General features: G+C 47.6%; 1 protein-coding gene across 4 annotated transcripts in view; it reads right to left on the minus strand.

Moving 5' to 3' along the window:
* Positions 1-15,756, minus strand: part of ADGRB1 (adhesion G protein-coupled receptor B1) — a 380,579-nt gene extending 364,823 nt beyond the window's left edge. The window contains exon 1 of one of the 4 annotated variants that reach the window (XM_083516501.1): positions 15,079-15,756. The gene's annotated coding sequence lies outside the window, so the exon portion shown is untranslated. The remainder of the gene's footprint in view (positions 1-15,078) is intronic. The other 3 variants (XM_083516500.1, XM_083516503.1, XM_083516502.1) reach the window with 3 other exon arrangements.
* Between the last annotated feature and the right edge of the window lie 1,962 nt (positions 15,757-17,718).

The following is a 17,718-nucleotide window of genomic DNA, read 5'->3' on the forward strand; positions in this document are numbered from 1 at the left end:
TTCTTGGGACATTGATGTTCCTGTCTGACCACAGTTCTAAGATGTTGCCAAATTGCAATTCTATTTCAAATCTGCAGACAAGGGCACTGTACACATGAAGGCTGCTCCTCAGAACTGGAGCACTCTCACCCTGGTGGATTTCTAAAATCACAAGCCTGAGCATCTTCTGCTGGAAGTTGTAGGAGAAATTTATGTGAGATGGTATTTAAACAATGACTTCTTGCTCCAAGGTACAGCAATGCTTGCTTGGCTAAGGTTCTTGTTTTCTCCAAGTCACATCCACACCACACACTTAAAGCGCATGGCTTCTCCCAAAGTATCAAGTGATCAGCATTTAGTTGGGGGTGCTGAGAACTCTAGCTCTGTGAGGGGAAATAAAAACTCTCAGACACATATTGATTCCTGAATTCCATTGCAAGTTTGAGGTAGACCTGTGAAAACCCCTTCTCAGTAGATCTTCTGCTCCAGTGCTGGTGTAAAGAGGACTTCAGTGCTAGGTGCAAGGAGCTGCTAATATCTCGGGGGGGGGGATAACCATCAGTGACCATCTTAATTGCAAATAAGGCACCGTTCCATCCCCACAACCCTTGTTTTCCTTCCAGATAAAGTCACTTCCATTCCTATATATATATATTGCCCATAATCTTTGTAATGTGATCAGTTATGTAGAATAATGAAAAAAGGAGAGGAGGAGGGATTCCAGGAACATCGCATCATTTCTGTGGTATCCATAGTTTCTAATGTGCTGCAGTGAGCATCACAGAATTATGAGTAGAACGTCCCTCCCACAATTTCTTTTATACTAAGCAGTTGCTTTTCACTGAAATCACCATCCAGTTCTTTATGGCAACCTGATCTGCACTGGCGGTCAGAGCGCAGAGTTTTCTCCGCAAACAGATAGCCAGCAACACTTCCCCTTTTCATGCCCAAATACCAGCTAGCGGCATTTGGGAAGGGGTTCCTACAGCCCCATGTCTGAGCCGCAGTAGTGTTGACTCTGTGTGCTACCCCTCATGCTAACTGTGGATGCAAGTTCTTTCTGGGAAGGCTTGGGCATTTGTGAGCCAGGCTCCGAGGGTGCCTTTGCTTTCGATGTCTCCCCTGGTGAAGACATCCCACAAAGCGCTGCCTTTTCTCTACTCCCTGTGCTGCCTCCATGGAGTAAGACATATTTGCAGTCATCCGGTCATTTTCTGATCAAAGCCGGAGGAAGTGAGGGGAGGGGGAGATTTCAAAAGGCACCAGCAGGGAGGGTAAAATAGCCTCCCTCTGGTATAATTCCGATAACAACACAGAGGGAGGAAAAGGGAAAAGGGAAAACATACACTTGAAGAAGAAGAAAAGGATCTTTCATTTTCTCCCACTGAGGTAGCCAATTTAAATTTTCATAAAGGAAGCGCTGATGTGTGTCTTTGTGAGATGAAGTGCCCAATCAGGCAGCCCTCTGAGTTAAACTACTGTCATTTCCCCCCTCCCTTAAAGTGGGTTCCTTTAAGAATCAGGAAAGATTATCTCAGTATAATCAAAATAATACAAAATCCTCACTTTTGGACTGGCTGTAAAGCAATTTTCAAGCCTCGGAAATGAAGCTGAAGTGAGCACAGAGAGAAACTTAATTTATTGTTAGCATGTGTGCTGGAAATTTCACTCGCCCCGTTTTCTCTATGGGGGGGAGAGACATTTCTCTACAAATTTATGTCATCTGTCGTAAGGGTGGCATATGTAAGAAGATCAAACCTATCCATTCTTAAGGAACTCAGCCATGAGTGCTCACTGGAAGGACAGATCCTGAAGCTGGGGCTCCAATACTTTGGCCACCTCATGAGAAGAGAAGACTCCCTGGACAAGACCCTGATGTTGGGAAAGATGGAGGGCGCAAGGAGAAGGGGACAACAGAGGATGAGATGGTGGGACAGTGTTCTTGAGGCTACCAGCATGAGTTTGACCAAACTACGGGAGGCCATGGAAGACAGGAGGGCCTGGCGTGCTCTGGTCCATGGGGTCCCAAGGAGTCGTACACGACTAAATGACTAAACAACAACAATGTTACAAAGACTCGAGGGAAGTTTTTACCAACTGGGTGCTACAAGACCCAACAACCCCAGACATGCTGGCTGGGGTTGATGGGAGTTGTAGTCCAAAACTTCTGGAGGTCTCCAGGTTGATGAAAACTGTGCTAGGGGTAAAGCCCTGCCAGGCAATGTTGCAGGATAGATATCCACAAACACACCTGTCTGCCAGCAGGTGTCTCAAGTCCATCACTCCACAAGCCTGGGAGACTTAGCATATAGATGAACAGGTTAACCCAACAAGACCCCCACCATAGATCCAGCCAACTCAAATGCCCTTGTTCACAGCATCAGCAGCCAATCATGAGGCCTTGTCCAATCAGGGATCAGGACTGTGTCGCATGCCCACGTGCCTCTGTATATAAAAACGTTAGGTTGTCGCCAGCTCCTATTGCTACAATGTCAGAGTTTTCTACTTAATTGGTAAGCTATTTTCAAGCGAAACAAAGCCCAGTCTTAAAGCCAGAGGGTGGGGGGAAAGTTCAGCAGATCTCCTAGAGAGCTGTGAAGAACACTAGTTAATCTTGCAAAGGCTTGTGCTGAAGCAAATTCCAGCATAGTTAGGGGTTCTGGGATGAAAGCCAGTGACTTTTTGTGATGTTCACGGAGATTGGCTGGTTCATGCTTAATTTTGAGGTACCGTATTTTTCGCTCTATAACACGCACTCGACCATAACACGCATGTAGTTTTTAGAGGAGGAAAATCCGTAGGCATGCCACCTGTAGGCATTCCCTCCATAACACGCACAAACATTTCCCCTTACTTTTTAGGAGGAAAAAAGTGAGTGTTATGGTGCAAAAAATACGGTATTTTGTACATGTTGTTTTTGTTAAAAGTTCACTTGCATTGTTGTGAGCCACCTTGGGATCAGTGTTTGAGGGTAGAAGAGATTTTTTTAAAAAAAAATAAATAAAACCGGGAAGGCCAGATCCTGTCCTGGCATCCCAGGAAATGCATAGGCTGTGCTAGATACAATGGGACTGCAGAACCAAAATGCCCCATGGAACATTAGAGATTGCAGTGGAGTGCAGGGAGTTCCCTGAAGTGGTACCCATGGGAAAGAACTCCCACCATCCCCAGGACAGCTGCAGATTTCTGCAAGAACCATGAAGATCTCAATGGAGCTCTCCTTCACAGAGCCTCTTCCTATGTGAACTTTCCCTCTGGATACCACTGAAGGTCTTTCCTCAAATCTTGTCATGTTGCAAGCCACCTTGAGCATGATTTTAGGTATGGAAAGGTGGGATACAAATAAAATGGTGATGAGAATTGTGGTGATGAGAATCAAGAGAGCTTATGGACACCAGAGATGTGAGTTACATGAAGGCAAGGTTATGAAAGAAGGTCTCTCCTGGAGAACTGGTCCTTGAGGAGAGGGAAGATTTCTTGGCATGAAAATATTGGGAAGGGTCATCATTCAAATGTCTGCATTGCAGCTTCATTGCATGCAGAAGGTCCCAGATTCAATCCCTAGCATCTCCTGGTAGAAGATCCTCACCATCTGTGTAGACAACACTGAGCTAGATGGACCAGTGGTCTGACTCAATATAAGGTGGCTTCCTATGAGAGATGGAGGAGATGTTCCAGCAAGATACAGCAAATGCAGAGATCTGAGTGGGATGATAAATGAATCTGTGCAGAGAAGAGGTTAGGAGAGCATCAAGAAAGTCTCTACTGAATTGATTCACACAGGCACAAACACTCCCATATCTAAACATTCAGTGACTCAAGAATGGAGCAGAGGAAGCCAGTCTAGACTTTCTGGAGGAGAAAGTCTATAGTGCTCTATAAATTGGCCCACCCGGCAACTGCTTCATCTCCTAGTAGCACCTTTTCTTCTGCATTATTCATCTCTGGGCACTTCCAGACTGTCACTATTTTTTGTGCAGGATTCAGTCATGTGCATGCCAAGACCCCGATACTACCCCATTTCCTAGGTGAAATAACTAGACAAATGTAAAATTGAGATAAGTAGTATTACACCCATTTTATAGATGGGGAAGACAGAGGCTGGGAGAAGGGAAGGGGTTAGAGTAGATAACTCTTGGGTCCCTTTCAACTCTACAGTTCTATGATTCTATGAGTCTCACTGAAAAGGTGACAACTCTCTTTAGTTTTCCCTGCAGCCCCATGCATCCTGCTCAAGAAATGCCCCACTGAAAAGTAAGCACTGGGCTTCACAACGTTCCTTAAACAAATGCAGAGGCATGATCTAAATCAGGCTTCCTCAACCTTGGTCCTCCAGATGTTTTGAAACTACAATTCCCATCATCCCTGACCACTGGTCCTCCTAGCTAGGGATCATGGGAGTTGTAGGCCAAAAACATCTGGAGGGCTGAGGTTGAGGAAGCCTGATCTAAATATAAAAATAGCTGCAAGTGGCCAGTGGCAATAGAGGAGAGGGGCTCCTGTACATTTAATTAAGTGTTGGAAATGGGATTCAGCTTGCATGATGAGCTATGCTTGATGGAATCCCCTGCCCTACACAATAACTAAAGGGGCAGAAGTCCTCTCCTCTTTTGAATCTGATCCATCTGACAGGAGCTGCCATGCCTTCTATCGGCTTTGGTTTGACCCCAACATTTTAGTTTGAGGCTTTTGTGTGTATAAGGAGGGTTTAGACATCTAGGTCAAAAAGTCAGAGTTGTTTTAGACTGGGAAGGGAATATACCATCTTTTGACTTGCTTGCATCGCTGCCTTCCTTGTGCCTCAAGCCCTCCTCCGGCGAGAGGAGAGAGAAACCAAAATGGGTGAAAAACAGCTCTTTATATTCCTTCCACATCCTGAGAAACAAAAGGGGCTGGGAGAAGAACATTTCCCCCTTCTCGGTAAACACTACTTTGTTCCACCAAATCAACAGCCTGCCTCATCCATTTACTACAGTGGGTTTTCTGCAGGGTAATTAATTTGTCATTAGAACGGATCCACAGTCAGGTGAGTGTGCTCAAGTCTCCCCAAAGCACTGGTGCAACGGCCTTGCTCAACCTCCAGATGTTTTGGACTACAGTGGTACCTCGGGTTACAGATGCTTCAGGTTACAGATGCTTTAGGTTACAGACTCTGCTAACCCAGAAATAGTACCGCTGGTTAAGAACTTTGCTTCAGGATAAGAACAGAAATCACATGGCGGTGGCATGGTGGCAGAAGGAGGCCACATTAGCTAAAGTGGTACCTCAGGTTAAGAACAGTTTCAGGTTAAGAATAAACCTCCAGAACGAATTAAGTTCTTAACCTGAGGTACCACTGTATAGCTGCCATCAGCTCTGGCTAAAACGACCGTTCTGATGTTGGGACTGGAGAAAGCTCAGCTGAGCTGTATTCCAAAACTTCAGGAGGACACCAGGTTGAGAAAGATGGTGCTAGATCATTGCTAGCTTAGCATCGCTATTGCTGGGGGGCACGGAACCGAGGTCACATCACCACTGTACATGTAAAGCCCTCTTATACCATGGTTTGCCTCTAACTCACATCAGCCCCAACCAGCTTGGTCAATGGTCAGGGATGATGGGAGCTGCTGGTCAAGAACATCTGGATTATAACCCAGGTCCTAGTCCAACCCTCTAACCACTACACCCCACTGACACTCATGAGGGAGGGGGAAATTTCTAAAAAGAAATTGGACTGTCCCTAGAAAATAGGGACCATTTGGTTATATGTAGCAGCCATTTTCCCAGTAGTGATGTATGGAAGTGAAAGCTGGACCATAAAGAAGGCTGATCGCCGAAGAATTGATGCTTTTGAATTATGGTGCTGGAGGAGACTCTTGAGAGTCCCATGGACTGCAAGAAGATCAAACCTCTCCATTCTGACGGAAATCAGCCCTGAGTGCTCACTGGAAGGACAGATCCTGAAGCTGAGGCTCCAAGACTTTGGCCACCTCATGAGAAGAGAAGACTCCCTGGAAAAGACCCTGATGTTGGGAAAGATGGAGGGCGCAAGGAGAAGGGAACGACAGAAGACGAGATGGTTGGATAGTGTTCTCGAAGCTACCAGCATGAGTTTGACCAAACTGCAGGAGGCAGTGGAAGACAGAAGTGCCTGGCGTGCTCTGGTCCAGGGGGTCACGAAGAGTCGGAGACAACTAAACGACTAAAGAACAACAACAAAAGCAACCATTATTGATGGATGAATGCCTCATAATAACTAGTCATTTTGCCTGATACCCCTGAACTGAATCCCCAGTTACCCGGAGTAAGACCCATTGAGTTCAGTGAGTCTTACTCCTGAGTAGACACGTAAAGGATTGAGCAGTTAAACTTCCCACAGCCAGCTTGTCAAGGATCCAGTCCTCTTAGTTCTGATTAAACAGACTTTGGATTGTCACATGATTAGACACAAACGCTGAATGCATTTCCGAGAAATGGCCTTTGAATTATAATGGGTAAGTTGCAGTTTCTGAAAGGGGCATTAAAAAATGTATAGACTGAACCACACTTCATGCATTTTTATGGAAAAAATAAGTTAGGCCAGTTAAAGATAAATAAATAGTTGGCATTACTAACGCGGCTGTTATTTCTGTGCGGCATAATCAATTCATTTTCTGCTTATTCCGACCCATAAAAAGAGACTTGGTGAACCAGACCAAAAGTGGTCTATCAATTCTGATAATCAGTTCCCAGTAGGGGCCACTTAGATGCTCCTGGCAAGTTTGTGAGCAAAGCATGGACCTTGGCAACTTGTTTCTCACCAGCACCAGTTATTCAGCGATACACTGCCCTGGAACATTCAGGCTCCATTCAAAGGATCGTCACTAAAAGCTTACAGATCCATACCCTACAAACACGTCTGTTCCTTTTTTTAAGGATTAAGCCTGTCTTTCGGCCCAGCTGCACTATACATTTAAAGCAGTATCATACCACTTTCAATAGCCAAGGCTTTCTCCCAAAGAATCCGGGAAAATGAAATTTAAGAGGGCTGAAGATTGTTAGGAGACCCCTGTTCCCTTCACAGAGCTACAGTTCCAAGAAAGGTGGATTGAAAACTGCAACTTGGTGAAGGGACTAAGGCAGGCATAAGCAAACTCGGCCCTCCAGATGTTTTGGGACTACAACTCCCATCATCCCTAGCTAACAGGGCAGGTCAGGGATACTGGGAGTTGTAGTCCCAAAACATCTGGAGGGCTAAGTTTGCCTATGCCTGGGCTAAGGATTCTTTGGGGGAAGACATGCCTGTCTAAGTGGTACAATGCTGCTTAATAAGTGTAGTGCAGGTGGGACCTGAATTACTTCAAAAGTCTCCTCAAAAATAACTTTTCAGATAAGGTCACAGACTTGTTCTCAGCTGCCACAGAGAGCAGGAATTAGGTCTGGCAGGCTTACACTGTAGGAAGGTAGATTTTGGCTGAACGTTAGGAGAAACCTCTAGATCAGCCTTCCCCTGCTTAGCTGGAGCTGGTAGGAGCATAGCTGTCAATGTTTTCATTTTTTAAAGGGAAATTCCCTTATTCCGAATAGGATTCCTCACAAGAAAAGGGAAAAGTTGACAGCTATGGGTAGGAGTTGTATTCCAAAACCTCTGGTGGACACCAGGTTATAATATAATAATAATAATAATTTATTATTTGTACCCCACCCATCTGGCTGGGTTTCCCCAGTCACTCTGGGCGGCTTCCAACAAAGATTAAAAATACATCAAAATGTCACACATTAAAAACTTCCCTGAACAGGGCTGCCTTCAGGTTGAGGAATGTTGCTCTTGATGGTGAGATGGTGGGCCAATTACCTGGATGGTTGGTGGGATTTCCCTCCTGGGAAATCTCCAAGCAGAGACTAACAGCCATCTCAAGGCCATGTTCCAGCACCAGGTTTCTTAGATTGAGCAGGGTTTGGGCTAGATGGATCAAAAGGCCATCGTTCTTGTCGCTACAAAATTGTCATATATATACCCCCCACGTGCCCTAACAGCTTCCAAATATAAAAACGACTATGAAGTATCCACATATAATTAAAATAAGCGGTTAGAAAATTCCATCAAAACATTGAAAACATCCATAATTAAAATGTGCATTAAATCAAAACAATTAAAAGAGCTATTAAAGCAATTAGATCAGGAAGCTTGCATTCAGGGAAATGTCTGCCTAAACAGGTGTGCTTTCAGGAGCCAGCAGAATGCCAGTACTGATGGCACTTCTCATTTTTCAGCAGGGAGGGCATTCCATGACACGGGAACTGCCAGTGAAAAAGCCGGCCTCCATGTTACCATTTCTATGATTCTATAAAACCCCACATTTTCCTAGATGACCCCGGGATACCTCCCAACTCATTCTCTGGTTCTATATTTTTATGAGCTTCTATCATGTCACCGCTTACATTTCCTCTAAACTGAAAAGTCCCAAACCTTTCCTCATAAAGAAGTTGTTCCATCCCCTTGATAATTTTAGTGGCCCTTTTTCTGAAATACCGGTCAACTGTTTGGCAATGTTTCTTAATGGCAAATATTAGCAGCACTTTTGTCTCTCTTATGATCGAAGAATAAATCAGGAGGGGAGAGTGCTAGAAAAACGTGCAGCGTGGGCAATCACAAGAAGGGGAAATGACACAAATTGTGCCGCCACCACCACCAGCACCCCCCCCCCCAAAAAAAAAAAACTGGAGAGGTTTTTCTTAAAGCCAAGTCAAAAAGCAAACAAAACACTAATCTGAACTACTACACAGTGAGATGGGGGCGAGAAGAGTCAGAGTCTTTAATCTTTAACAAACTGATGCTCGCAACGCCAGAGGAAAATAGAAATGGCTTATTAAATAGCAACATGGGAGGGAAAAGCTCGAGATGGTGGGGTAAATACAGAAATATCTGCATAGCAAAGGAAGTTGCTCTGTAAGGTTGGAGCCAGCTAAGGAGAAGCACAGATTAATTGCTACTGGGTCTCAGTCGTGGCGTGGTCGTTTTTTTCCAGTGTTTGCAACACATTCACTAAGAAATGATGGAAGTGCTCATGAGCACGCACAGAGTGCAGGTTGGTGGGTAACTGCAGAAAGTCCTCACACACAAGGGGCTGGAGGGAAGGGCTGTAGCTCAATAGCAGATCACTTGCTTTGCATGTAGAAAATCCCAGGTTCATTTCCCAGTGGAAAAGGCAGGGCTGCAAAAGGCTCCTGTGTCTGAAATCCTGGGATCCAAGGAGGCAATACTAAGCTCGGTTGAACCAATGGTTTGATTCAGTGTAAGGCTGCCTCTGAGGTTCCTAACTTCTCACAAAGCCTTTCCAGGCAGAGTCAGACCTATCACTTCCCTCCCTAAATATTAAGTTCTCTCTGCGTCTCTCTCTTTCATTCCTGAAATTAATTCAGATCCGAAGATCTTGGCTTATCTATGTAAAGCTGAAAACAAAGACCTCTGTTTCCCAGTTTGGAGATACGACTTCAGTGGAAGTGCAGAGGCAGGAAGATTTCAACATTGCAGCTTCTCGGGTTTGCAGAGATGGAAATATGATGGTGTGGTTGATTTCAAGGAAGGTCGCCCCCTCCTCCTCGGTTTCTGCCTTCCTTTGCCCCATCCGAAATGTTCAGCCCTCCCTTTCCTTTTACAATCAATTTTTTAACTGTACAAAACGGCACCAAATCACTAGTAGCACAGTCAACTTTAAAAGTATCCAAAATAAGACCATGATAATCTATATTTGGGGGAAGAGCGCCATCTCTCTGTCACTTGGCGAAATCCAAAACCAATTGACTTCAGTTCTGGCGAGCTAGCCATCTCTGCCAGTAACCGCAACTCTCTCTCTCTCTCTCTCTCTCTCTCTCTCTCTCTCTCTCTCTCTCTCTCTCTCTCACACACACACACACACACATTTAGCAAAATCAGAATAGAATATAAAATCCACTAATCCTGCAAGTGCGCATCAGCATTTTCTACTAAAAAGTGCAGTGTGCTTATCTCTGTGTGTGCATCCCTGTTAGTTTTATTTCAGAATCATTTCATTTTCAAAGGCAGATATACTGAGGGGGAAAAGGGGGGTTAACCATTCATTTTATGCTATTTTGCAAAAGGCGGCTGGGCAAATGGCAAAGGGAAACTTTAAGGCAAAGGTGTTTTCGGGGAGAGAAAGAGAGAGATTGAGGTCTGCTTGGGGAGATGGAGCAATCCTGTGCATGGCAGACATAGATGAAATAGGCAAGATCAAGATTTACAGCCCTAAACATCATCACCACGGGAAGCTTTAAGTCACATTAGGTTAAGTGGGATGTACTTCTGTGTATAAACGTGCAAAGGTGTAAGAGAGAGATTGTTATGGATCGATTCTGAAGCGGGTAGATGTGGGGATCAGTGAGTAGAGAGAAGGCATCTATGGATGATCCAAGAGATAGATGGGTCTTACAGTCATTCTGCCTATCCCCAGAAGTGCATGAGCGAAATTCTTGAGAGCAGCTTTATAGAACCCAGGGATGCTTTTTTTCTTCTTCTTCTTGCACAAATGGAAAACGCTGTCTGACAAAACTGCTCCTCTCAAATTAGAGAGACAAAATAGTCTGGAGCTCTCAGAATCAGCCCAGCTTTGACAGTGTCAGAATCTTACTCTGTTATTGAGCGACTAGAGGGAGCATCATTCAGGGAAGTCCATATTTTATGCCTCAAGCTCTCAGGAGGATTGCCATAAACAAGGGTCTGTTTATATTCCACCTATGATACTTGAGCAAAAAGAGAGGTGCATCTTGTTTATGGTTGGGGTTTTCCACCCCACCTGTTTCACCTCCCATGTTTCGTGCCACATATCACTTCATCCATCAAGCAGTTAATTCAGATCCATCTGAATTAATCCTATCAATTCCCTCTGGAGCCATTTGCCTGGCTTAAAAGCACGCCGTGGATCCTGTTATTGGTCCAAGCTTTCAGTCTGAGTGGCAAGCCAGACTGCTGGGCCCTGAATGTAGCAGTAGTGGCAGAAAGTCAGGAACAACTCCAATTCATTTTCCTAAGCCTTGATCCTTAGGGTCACGGGTCAAGGAAGACTTGCTTTCTCATTCCAGACCTGGACGCTTTCCAGAAACCGATGTTCTTCAGCTACAGAACAACCAGTCCACCTAATACCTAGCCTCAAATTCAACATGCATGGAATTCGCAGGAGAAAATCCATTGACCTGGGAAGGGATCCAGCCTTTTGAGCGAAGAGCTGTTTTAGTGCAAAAATGCCTGTGGGCTATACACACTTTGATGTCATACATTTCTCTCCCCAGTATTTAATATTGTTACATGAAGGAAATTGTTAAATTTGAATTCACTTGGCCCAGGCTGGTTGGGTTTCTATGAGACATTGCTTTCTGACACACAGTTGTAAATATTATTCCAATTTCTGCCTATCCGTAGATGAGCACCAATGCTGCATTTATTTCCACTTGCCTCAATTTGGTTTGGTCAAATACCTGACCAGCCACATCAAAAACAAACAAAAAAATGTATCATTTATCAATTTCATGTATGCCCCACCTTTTTATCCAAGAAGCTCAGTGTGGTGTACATAATTCTCCCCACTAATTTAATCTTTATAACAGCCCTGCAAGGCTGGAGAGCAGTGACTGGCCCAAGGTCACACCCAGTGAACTTCATGGCCCAGTGGGGATTCGAACTTGGGTCTCACAGGTCCCAGGCCATTACTCTAACCACTGCACCCCACTGCCTCACCCCACACTTTCCCAAAGTACCCTATTTCCAACAGAGGCTTCTCTTGAAGGAGGCTGCATTTCAAAAAAATATGGGCAGACTTTTGAAAGTAGATACAAACCCTTTACCTTATAATGTGATCTCATTCTTTCTCTCCCAGCCCACTCTTATCCAATGACGCCAAATTCCAGTGTAAGGAGAGAGTGCCAAGTCCCTGGGTGCCAACTCCCTGGGGCCCTGGGTGCCTGAGCACCCACGAAATTCCCCGTGACCCTTTGTGAGTGGCCGGGCACCCACAAATTTCAGTGCCAGGGCTATGCACGCTGTATGGCGCCCACGGTCGCGGGGCCAAGTTGGCACTCCTGGGGGGGGGGGAGAGGTGGCTTCCACGAGGGAAGAAGTTTCAAAAAGCTCATCGTGACTCCGAGATACATACAGATGCAGGAAAATGCCGAGCGATGGGGTGGAGAGGCAGTCAGAATCACAACAGCCAGTCTGTCCACCACATATAGGAGAGCGAACAGAGACTCTCCAAAAAGCACATCCACGCGCGCCCATACCGTTGGCGCAAGGGACATCCGTGAGTCAACCAACACCCCCACCTTAGGGATAGATCCAGGGCAATTCCGGAGTAATCTGCCCTGGTGTCTGCTTGGCACAAGGCAGGGAAGGACGCCTCGGTTTTCCCGGTACTGTTTCCGTGGAAAACAGGAAAAGGTGCGGGGGCTAACCAAGCTAAGGACCTTTTGTATCGCCCTCATCCTTTGCTGCAGATCTAAACGGCTGGGGGGACGGGGACGGGGGCACTCAGCTTTGGCTGCACAGATCCAACACCGCCCCATCCGACAAACCTCCACCGGAGGCTCTCCGAGACCAGATGGTCCCCCGTGCGTTCCCTCGCTGAAAACTGCTCGGGGTGCGGGTCATGGAGAGGGCAAGATCCCACGTCCTAAATCGTTTCGGGGAGTGGGCTTTATTAGCAGGCTGTCAAAACCCTTAAGCCGAAGCAAGCGGAGGATTCAGGTCCCGTTGGCACTCCGGTAGGAGCCCGTCAACCCAGTCCGCCGCGGCTCCCAGCGCTCCTCCGGCTTACGCGATTTATGGATCGCGGCAGGCGGCTCTTTCCCTCCCCGCCTTCGCCTAACGCAACGAGCAGCACCACTGCTCCTGTTTCCTGAACTCCACACACCCTCACTTCCTCACCATTATAGTCATGCGGACTAGAACCCAGTGTTTTGAAAGGTGTTTTGGTTTTTTAAGATCCCGTTCCTTTCTCTGCCCGTCCCCCCCTTCCTTCCAGGCTGAAACGCAATATATCAACAGGTGTTTTTTTTTAAGGGAAGAGAAAGGGGGAAGGAAATCTTGCTTTCGGATTCATGGAAAGGGATTTTGATTCTCTCTCTGTCCCCCGTCACCCGCTCCCTCTGCCGTCAACCTTGCTTCTCGATTGGCAAGGAAAGAGCCCAAAAATGTACCCGATGGAGGCGGGGAAGCTGCAGCCTCCGTCTAAAGTGTTTCTCCTTTAAGCAAGACTTAGCCGTATCCATGGAGCTGCCTCATCGCGACGCAGGGAGGTGCGTGGATATTTTCCAATCCGAGTCCTGAAGGATCGTTGGGCTCCGTTTGTAATAATAATAATAATAATAATAATAATAATAATAATAATAATAATAATAATAATAATAATACTTTGACCTTGCTGTGATATTCAAATGTGGCCTCTCGGGGCACACCAATCCATCAGACTGGATTTTGGCTAGATCGGGCCAATAACAACAGTGGAATAAGGTACCGGGCGGGGGGCGTCAAACCGTCCCCGCTTATTTTCACTCCAGCAAATAAATAAACCCCACCGCCAACACCTTCTTTGGGATTAAGTTCAAGAATCCTCGGCGCTGCCTATAGAGACTGTGCGCCTCTTGATTCCCCCTCGATCCTGATCAGGTGTTTGGGGAAGAACTGGACGTTGCAGGAATGGGACCGAGGGAGACTGTCTCCCACCCCCTCACAAAAAAAGGAGAAAGCGCCTGGCAGTGCAGTAGACAGAGGAATGAGTACAAGGGGACCCCCTCCTCCTCCTTTTCCTTACCACCACCCCGATTCTCCTTGCTCCTTCGCTTTCCCTCCTCTGCAGAGAAGGGGCTTGTTTCTTCCCCTGGGGGGAAAGGGGTGTCCGTCCTCCCCCAAAAGCGTGGCACCCTGTGCTCCCCGTGGAGGCATCTCTTTCGCGCGCCTCGTGTTTTTACGCAGAATGGCTCCTCTACCCTCCAAGGAGTCCATAAGTTACGGCTTCCAGGCTGTGCCTCTGGCAGTCAATAGGACAACTCGCGAGTAAGAATCGTGGAGCCCGCCAAGATAGGGAGGAGGTATCTCTCTGGTGGCTTGTCCTGGCTTATCGTCGTCCCCTCCCCCCTTAAAATGTGATCTCTCAGAAGTATAGGGGGGACTGGGGAAAAAAAGAGGGGGTGGGGAGGAACTTTATGGATGCGATACATTTGGGAGATCTGCCCTCCCCCGCCCTAAATCTCTCCCAGTAAATGCCCACAGTGATTCAAATAGGCGGCGGGGGCGGTGGTGGTGGTTGGGACGGCTTCAAAACAGCGACCACCCCCCCCCCCCAGATTTCCAAGCGGGTGCGAGGGAGAAGTCGACTCCCGCAGGGCGATCCCCGTTCACGTCTACTCGCGAGTAAGCCCCTGCTTAGCTTCTCGAAAGGGACTTTGTTCAACGTGCCTGCGAGATTGCAGCCTCCTAAAGGCGACGTTAAGGGAGACCTTCCCGACAAGACACTCTTCCCCATTACAGACTTGTAGGTTTTCCAGCTTCTCAGACTAAACAAGGTGTTGTTGTGGTGTGGTGTGGTCTGGTGTTGTGTGTGTGTGTGTGTATCTGTGGATTTTGGCGAGGTCCAATAACCTCTCACTGCCGGTCTTTCTCCCGTTCGGTTTAGCTCCAGATCTCCCCATCTATGCAGTTCCAGGCAAGCTGGGCTTTGCGGTGGCAACCGAACCTCTTTCAGCCCCCAAAACTGATCCATTTCACATTCCCTGGCTCTCTCCCTCCCTCTCGTTCCTACAACCTCAGGCAAATATGTCCAGATTTTTTTTCCTTATTCCTTCCCCCCAAAAAACAGAAACAAAAACTGTAGTACAGTACTCGTTACCTTCCAAGCCCTTAACAGCAAAAAGGCTAAAGTTCGGATCAGAAGGGTCCAGTATTTGAGAGGAACTGAGTGGTTTGACTCAAAAAGACAATAATTCAGTATTTAGGCTCGGCTCCAGATACTAGAAGAAGACCCCCCCAAAAAAGTTGCATCCACTCAGGAAGAATAAATCAACCCCTCTCCAAATACACACAAACCAACTCACACATACATACATATATATTATGTATATAAACCGAAAACTTACCTTTCTAGACCATCCACGAAATTATACCGTTTCCCCCAGCCGGATCAAATTCCAAATGGGAAGCATCCACATATCCAGAAGTAAGAAAATGGCCATTGGCTAATGAGTCAAAAAAGGATTTCGGGGAGAGGGGGGCGTCGTTTTGCTTTCCCCCCTTCCAACCCACTCTTAAACACACACACACACACACACACACACACACACACACACACACCAAACTTTGCTCCAAATTTAAAGTGCACACAGACACACACTCACTCTCTCACACCCCCTTTGGTATTGGGGTACAAAAAATAAAATAATTGGAAATGAAATATGATCGCTAAGAATGACCGGCGACGGCGGTGATAAAGGGCGCAGGAATCCTGAGCGATGGGAGAATCTCAAAGCCCACTTTGGAGACGGAAGAAAGGAACCCGAGGCGGGATTAGATCCACCAGGAGAGAAGGAAGTCTTCTTGGAACAGCTGAGAGCTTTTGGGGTGCTGCTTTCCTCCCCCCAAAGTCTTCTTTCCCGGGGAGGCCAAAATCCATCCGGTGCCTCTGAAACCCTCTTTTTAATTCCTCCCAGGATCTCTTGCGCTTCCTGCTCTTGGATCCTGGTCTCCTTCTCCTGGTTCTTTCGGTTGTAACTAGGCTCGGTCTATGTAGCCAGAGGCTGCATTAAGGATTACATCAGGCTTTTATAAGCTTTCCAGCTCGCACATTAGACAGAGTGAGAGGGAGAGAGGGAAAAGGAGGGAGGGGGAGAGGGAGGGAGGGAGGGAGGCAGGGGTGGAGAGAGAGGGGGCTGATAAAAAGGGCTCGCTCTTCCTCGCTATACTGTACACTATAACACACATCTAGCTTTGTAAAAAGAATAAAAAAAATAAAACAGGCAGCTCCGCGAGGAAAGCCTAGAATAAGCGCCACATCATTCCATGTGCCTAGATGAGAGGGATCCAGCAAGCAAACGGAGAAAGCTGGCTAGATCAATGGGTCTCCCACGCTGGGATAACTTTCTCCCGTGGAGAGAGGCTGGGAAGAGGCAAGGAGAGACTGAGGAGCGCTCGGGCTGTTTATGACACATAAATCAACCCGAGCCTCTGGTAATCACGGTGCGCTTAGCCTGGCCAGGTAATACTAATAATAATCCCCGGGAAGATGACTGGCGGGGAGGGAAGCGCGCGCGGCGGCGATGGAGAGGGAGTTCTCTGCAGCCGGAGGCAAAAGATGAGGGGGGGGGAGGTGGCGGTTTGGAGAAGGGAGCAGAGCTGGATTGGGGGCGGATCGACGGAACGGCGCAGTGCCGGAGAGGGCGTTGAATGGATGGAGGCAGGTTTGTGGGGGCGCCCGGGTCTCGACTCTCTCGCCTGCCCGGTAACGTTGGGAAAGGATTGGAGAGGGGAGATTTTCCACGGGGGAGGAGAGGGTTTAAAGTGGGGAGAGCGGAGGCCCTCTTCCCTCCTCCTCCGCGGAGAGAGAGAGAGAGAGAGAGAATGAGGAGGAGGAGAGCGCGCGCTGCGCAATGAACGTGGGTACGGAGCTGGAGAGGTGATGGATTGCGCCGGCCGTGCTTTTGGAGAGGTTGACCAGGACGCTAGGGAAGCCTTCGCTGCGGTTTCCCCGTCTCTCCCTCTCTCTCTCTCCTCCTTCTCTTTCGAAACACACACACACACACACTCCTCGTTTTCTCTGCCTCCCTCCGGGGAAGAGCAGGGAATGTCAGCGCTGCCTGACACTGAGTCACAGAACAGGCGGAGGGGATGGAGAGACGCTCGTGGATGGAGGGTGGAGGGTGGAGGCACCCCCCTCAACGCATGCGCGCGCACACACGCGCGCACACAAGGCAGTCTAGGCAGCTCCTATCTGGGCCGAGGTAAGCCCCTCTCCCCGAGGCTTCTCACCCCCCCCCCTCAACCCGTTGATGGTTATTGCACGATCTAGACCATTTCTCTGTCTCTCCCTCCTGGGTACGTCTCCAACCGCATCCCCTCGCGATTTGGTGCAAGGGAAGGTGGAGTAGGTTCGGTGAATTCGGCCAGAGGGATCCACAGCCCGGTTCAGCCGGAGGCGCGAGTGGGTTACTGCCGAGCGCTCCTACAGGCTTGCGGGTCGCTGTTGCCCTTGCAGCCTGGTTCCACGCGCGTTTACACAGACGTAACTCCCGCTTTATCCAACGGAATTTATTCCTAAACGTGTATAGGACTGCAGTCTTGGATTAGGGCTAACATCTATTTTAGTTTAATAGCGCCATGAACTGGTGTGTGTGTGTGGCGTGGGGGGGGAGGGAGGGGTGAATTTAGAACCCATTTACTCCTGATATGAGTTCCTTTGCGTCCGTATCCTCTCCATGTTTGCTCAGAAGTACGTAAATACGACTGATACCAGTGTGTTACCTCTAGGCACTTTGGCGACACAACGGCTGTGTGTGCGCTTTCTGTTTTTGATTGGGGGGAGGGCGTCGACCAGTTCCGAGGCGGTAGAGAGAAATGATCTTTTAAAAAAGAAAAGAAAGCAACCTGCTGGCATTAGGTCCTGGAGGTCCTTATCTACAGGATGAAGAAGGAAACAAGTGTGAAAGAAAAAACAGCAGCAGAGACTGTAATACAAGAAAGGAGGAAGAGAAATGAGAGGGAGACTCCACTATGGAAGCTCCAAG

This window comes from Podarcis liolepis (assembly GCF_965112155.1).
Source record: "Podarcis liolepis genome assembly, chromosome: 8".
Taxonomy (NCBI): Eukaryota; Metazoa; Chordata; class Lepidosauria; order Squamata; family Lacertidae; genus Podarcis; species Podarcis liolepis.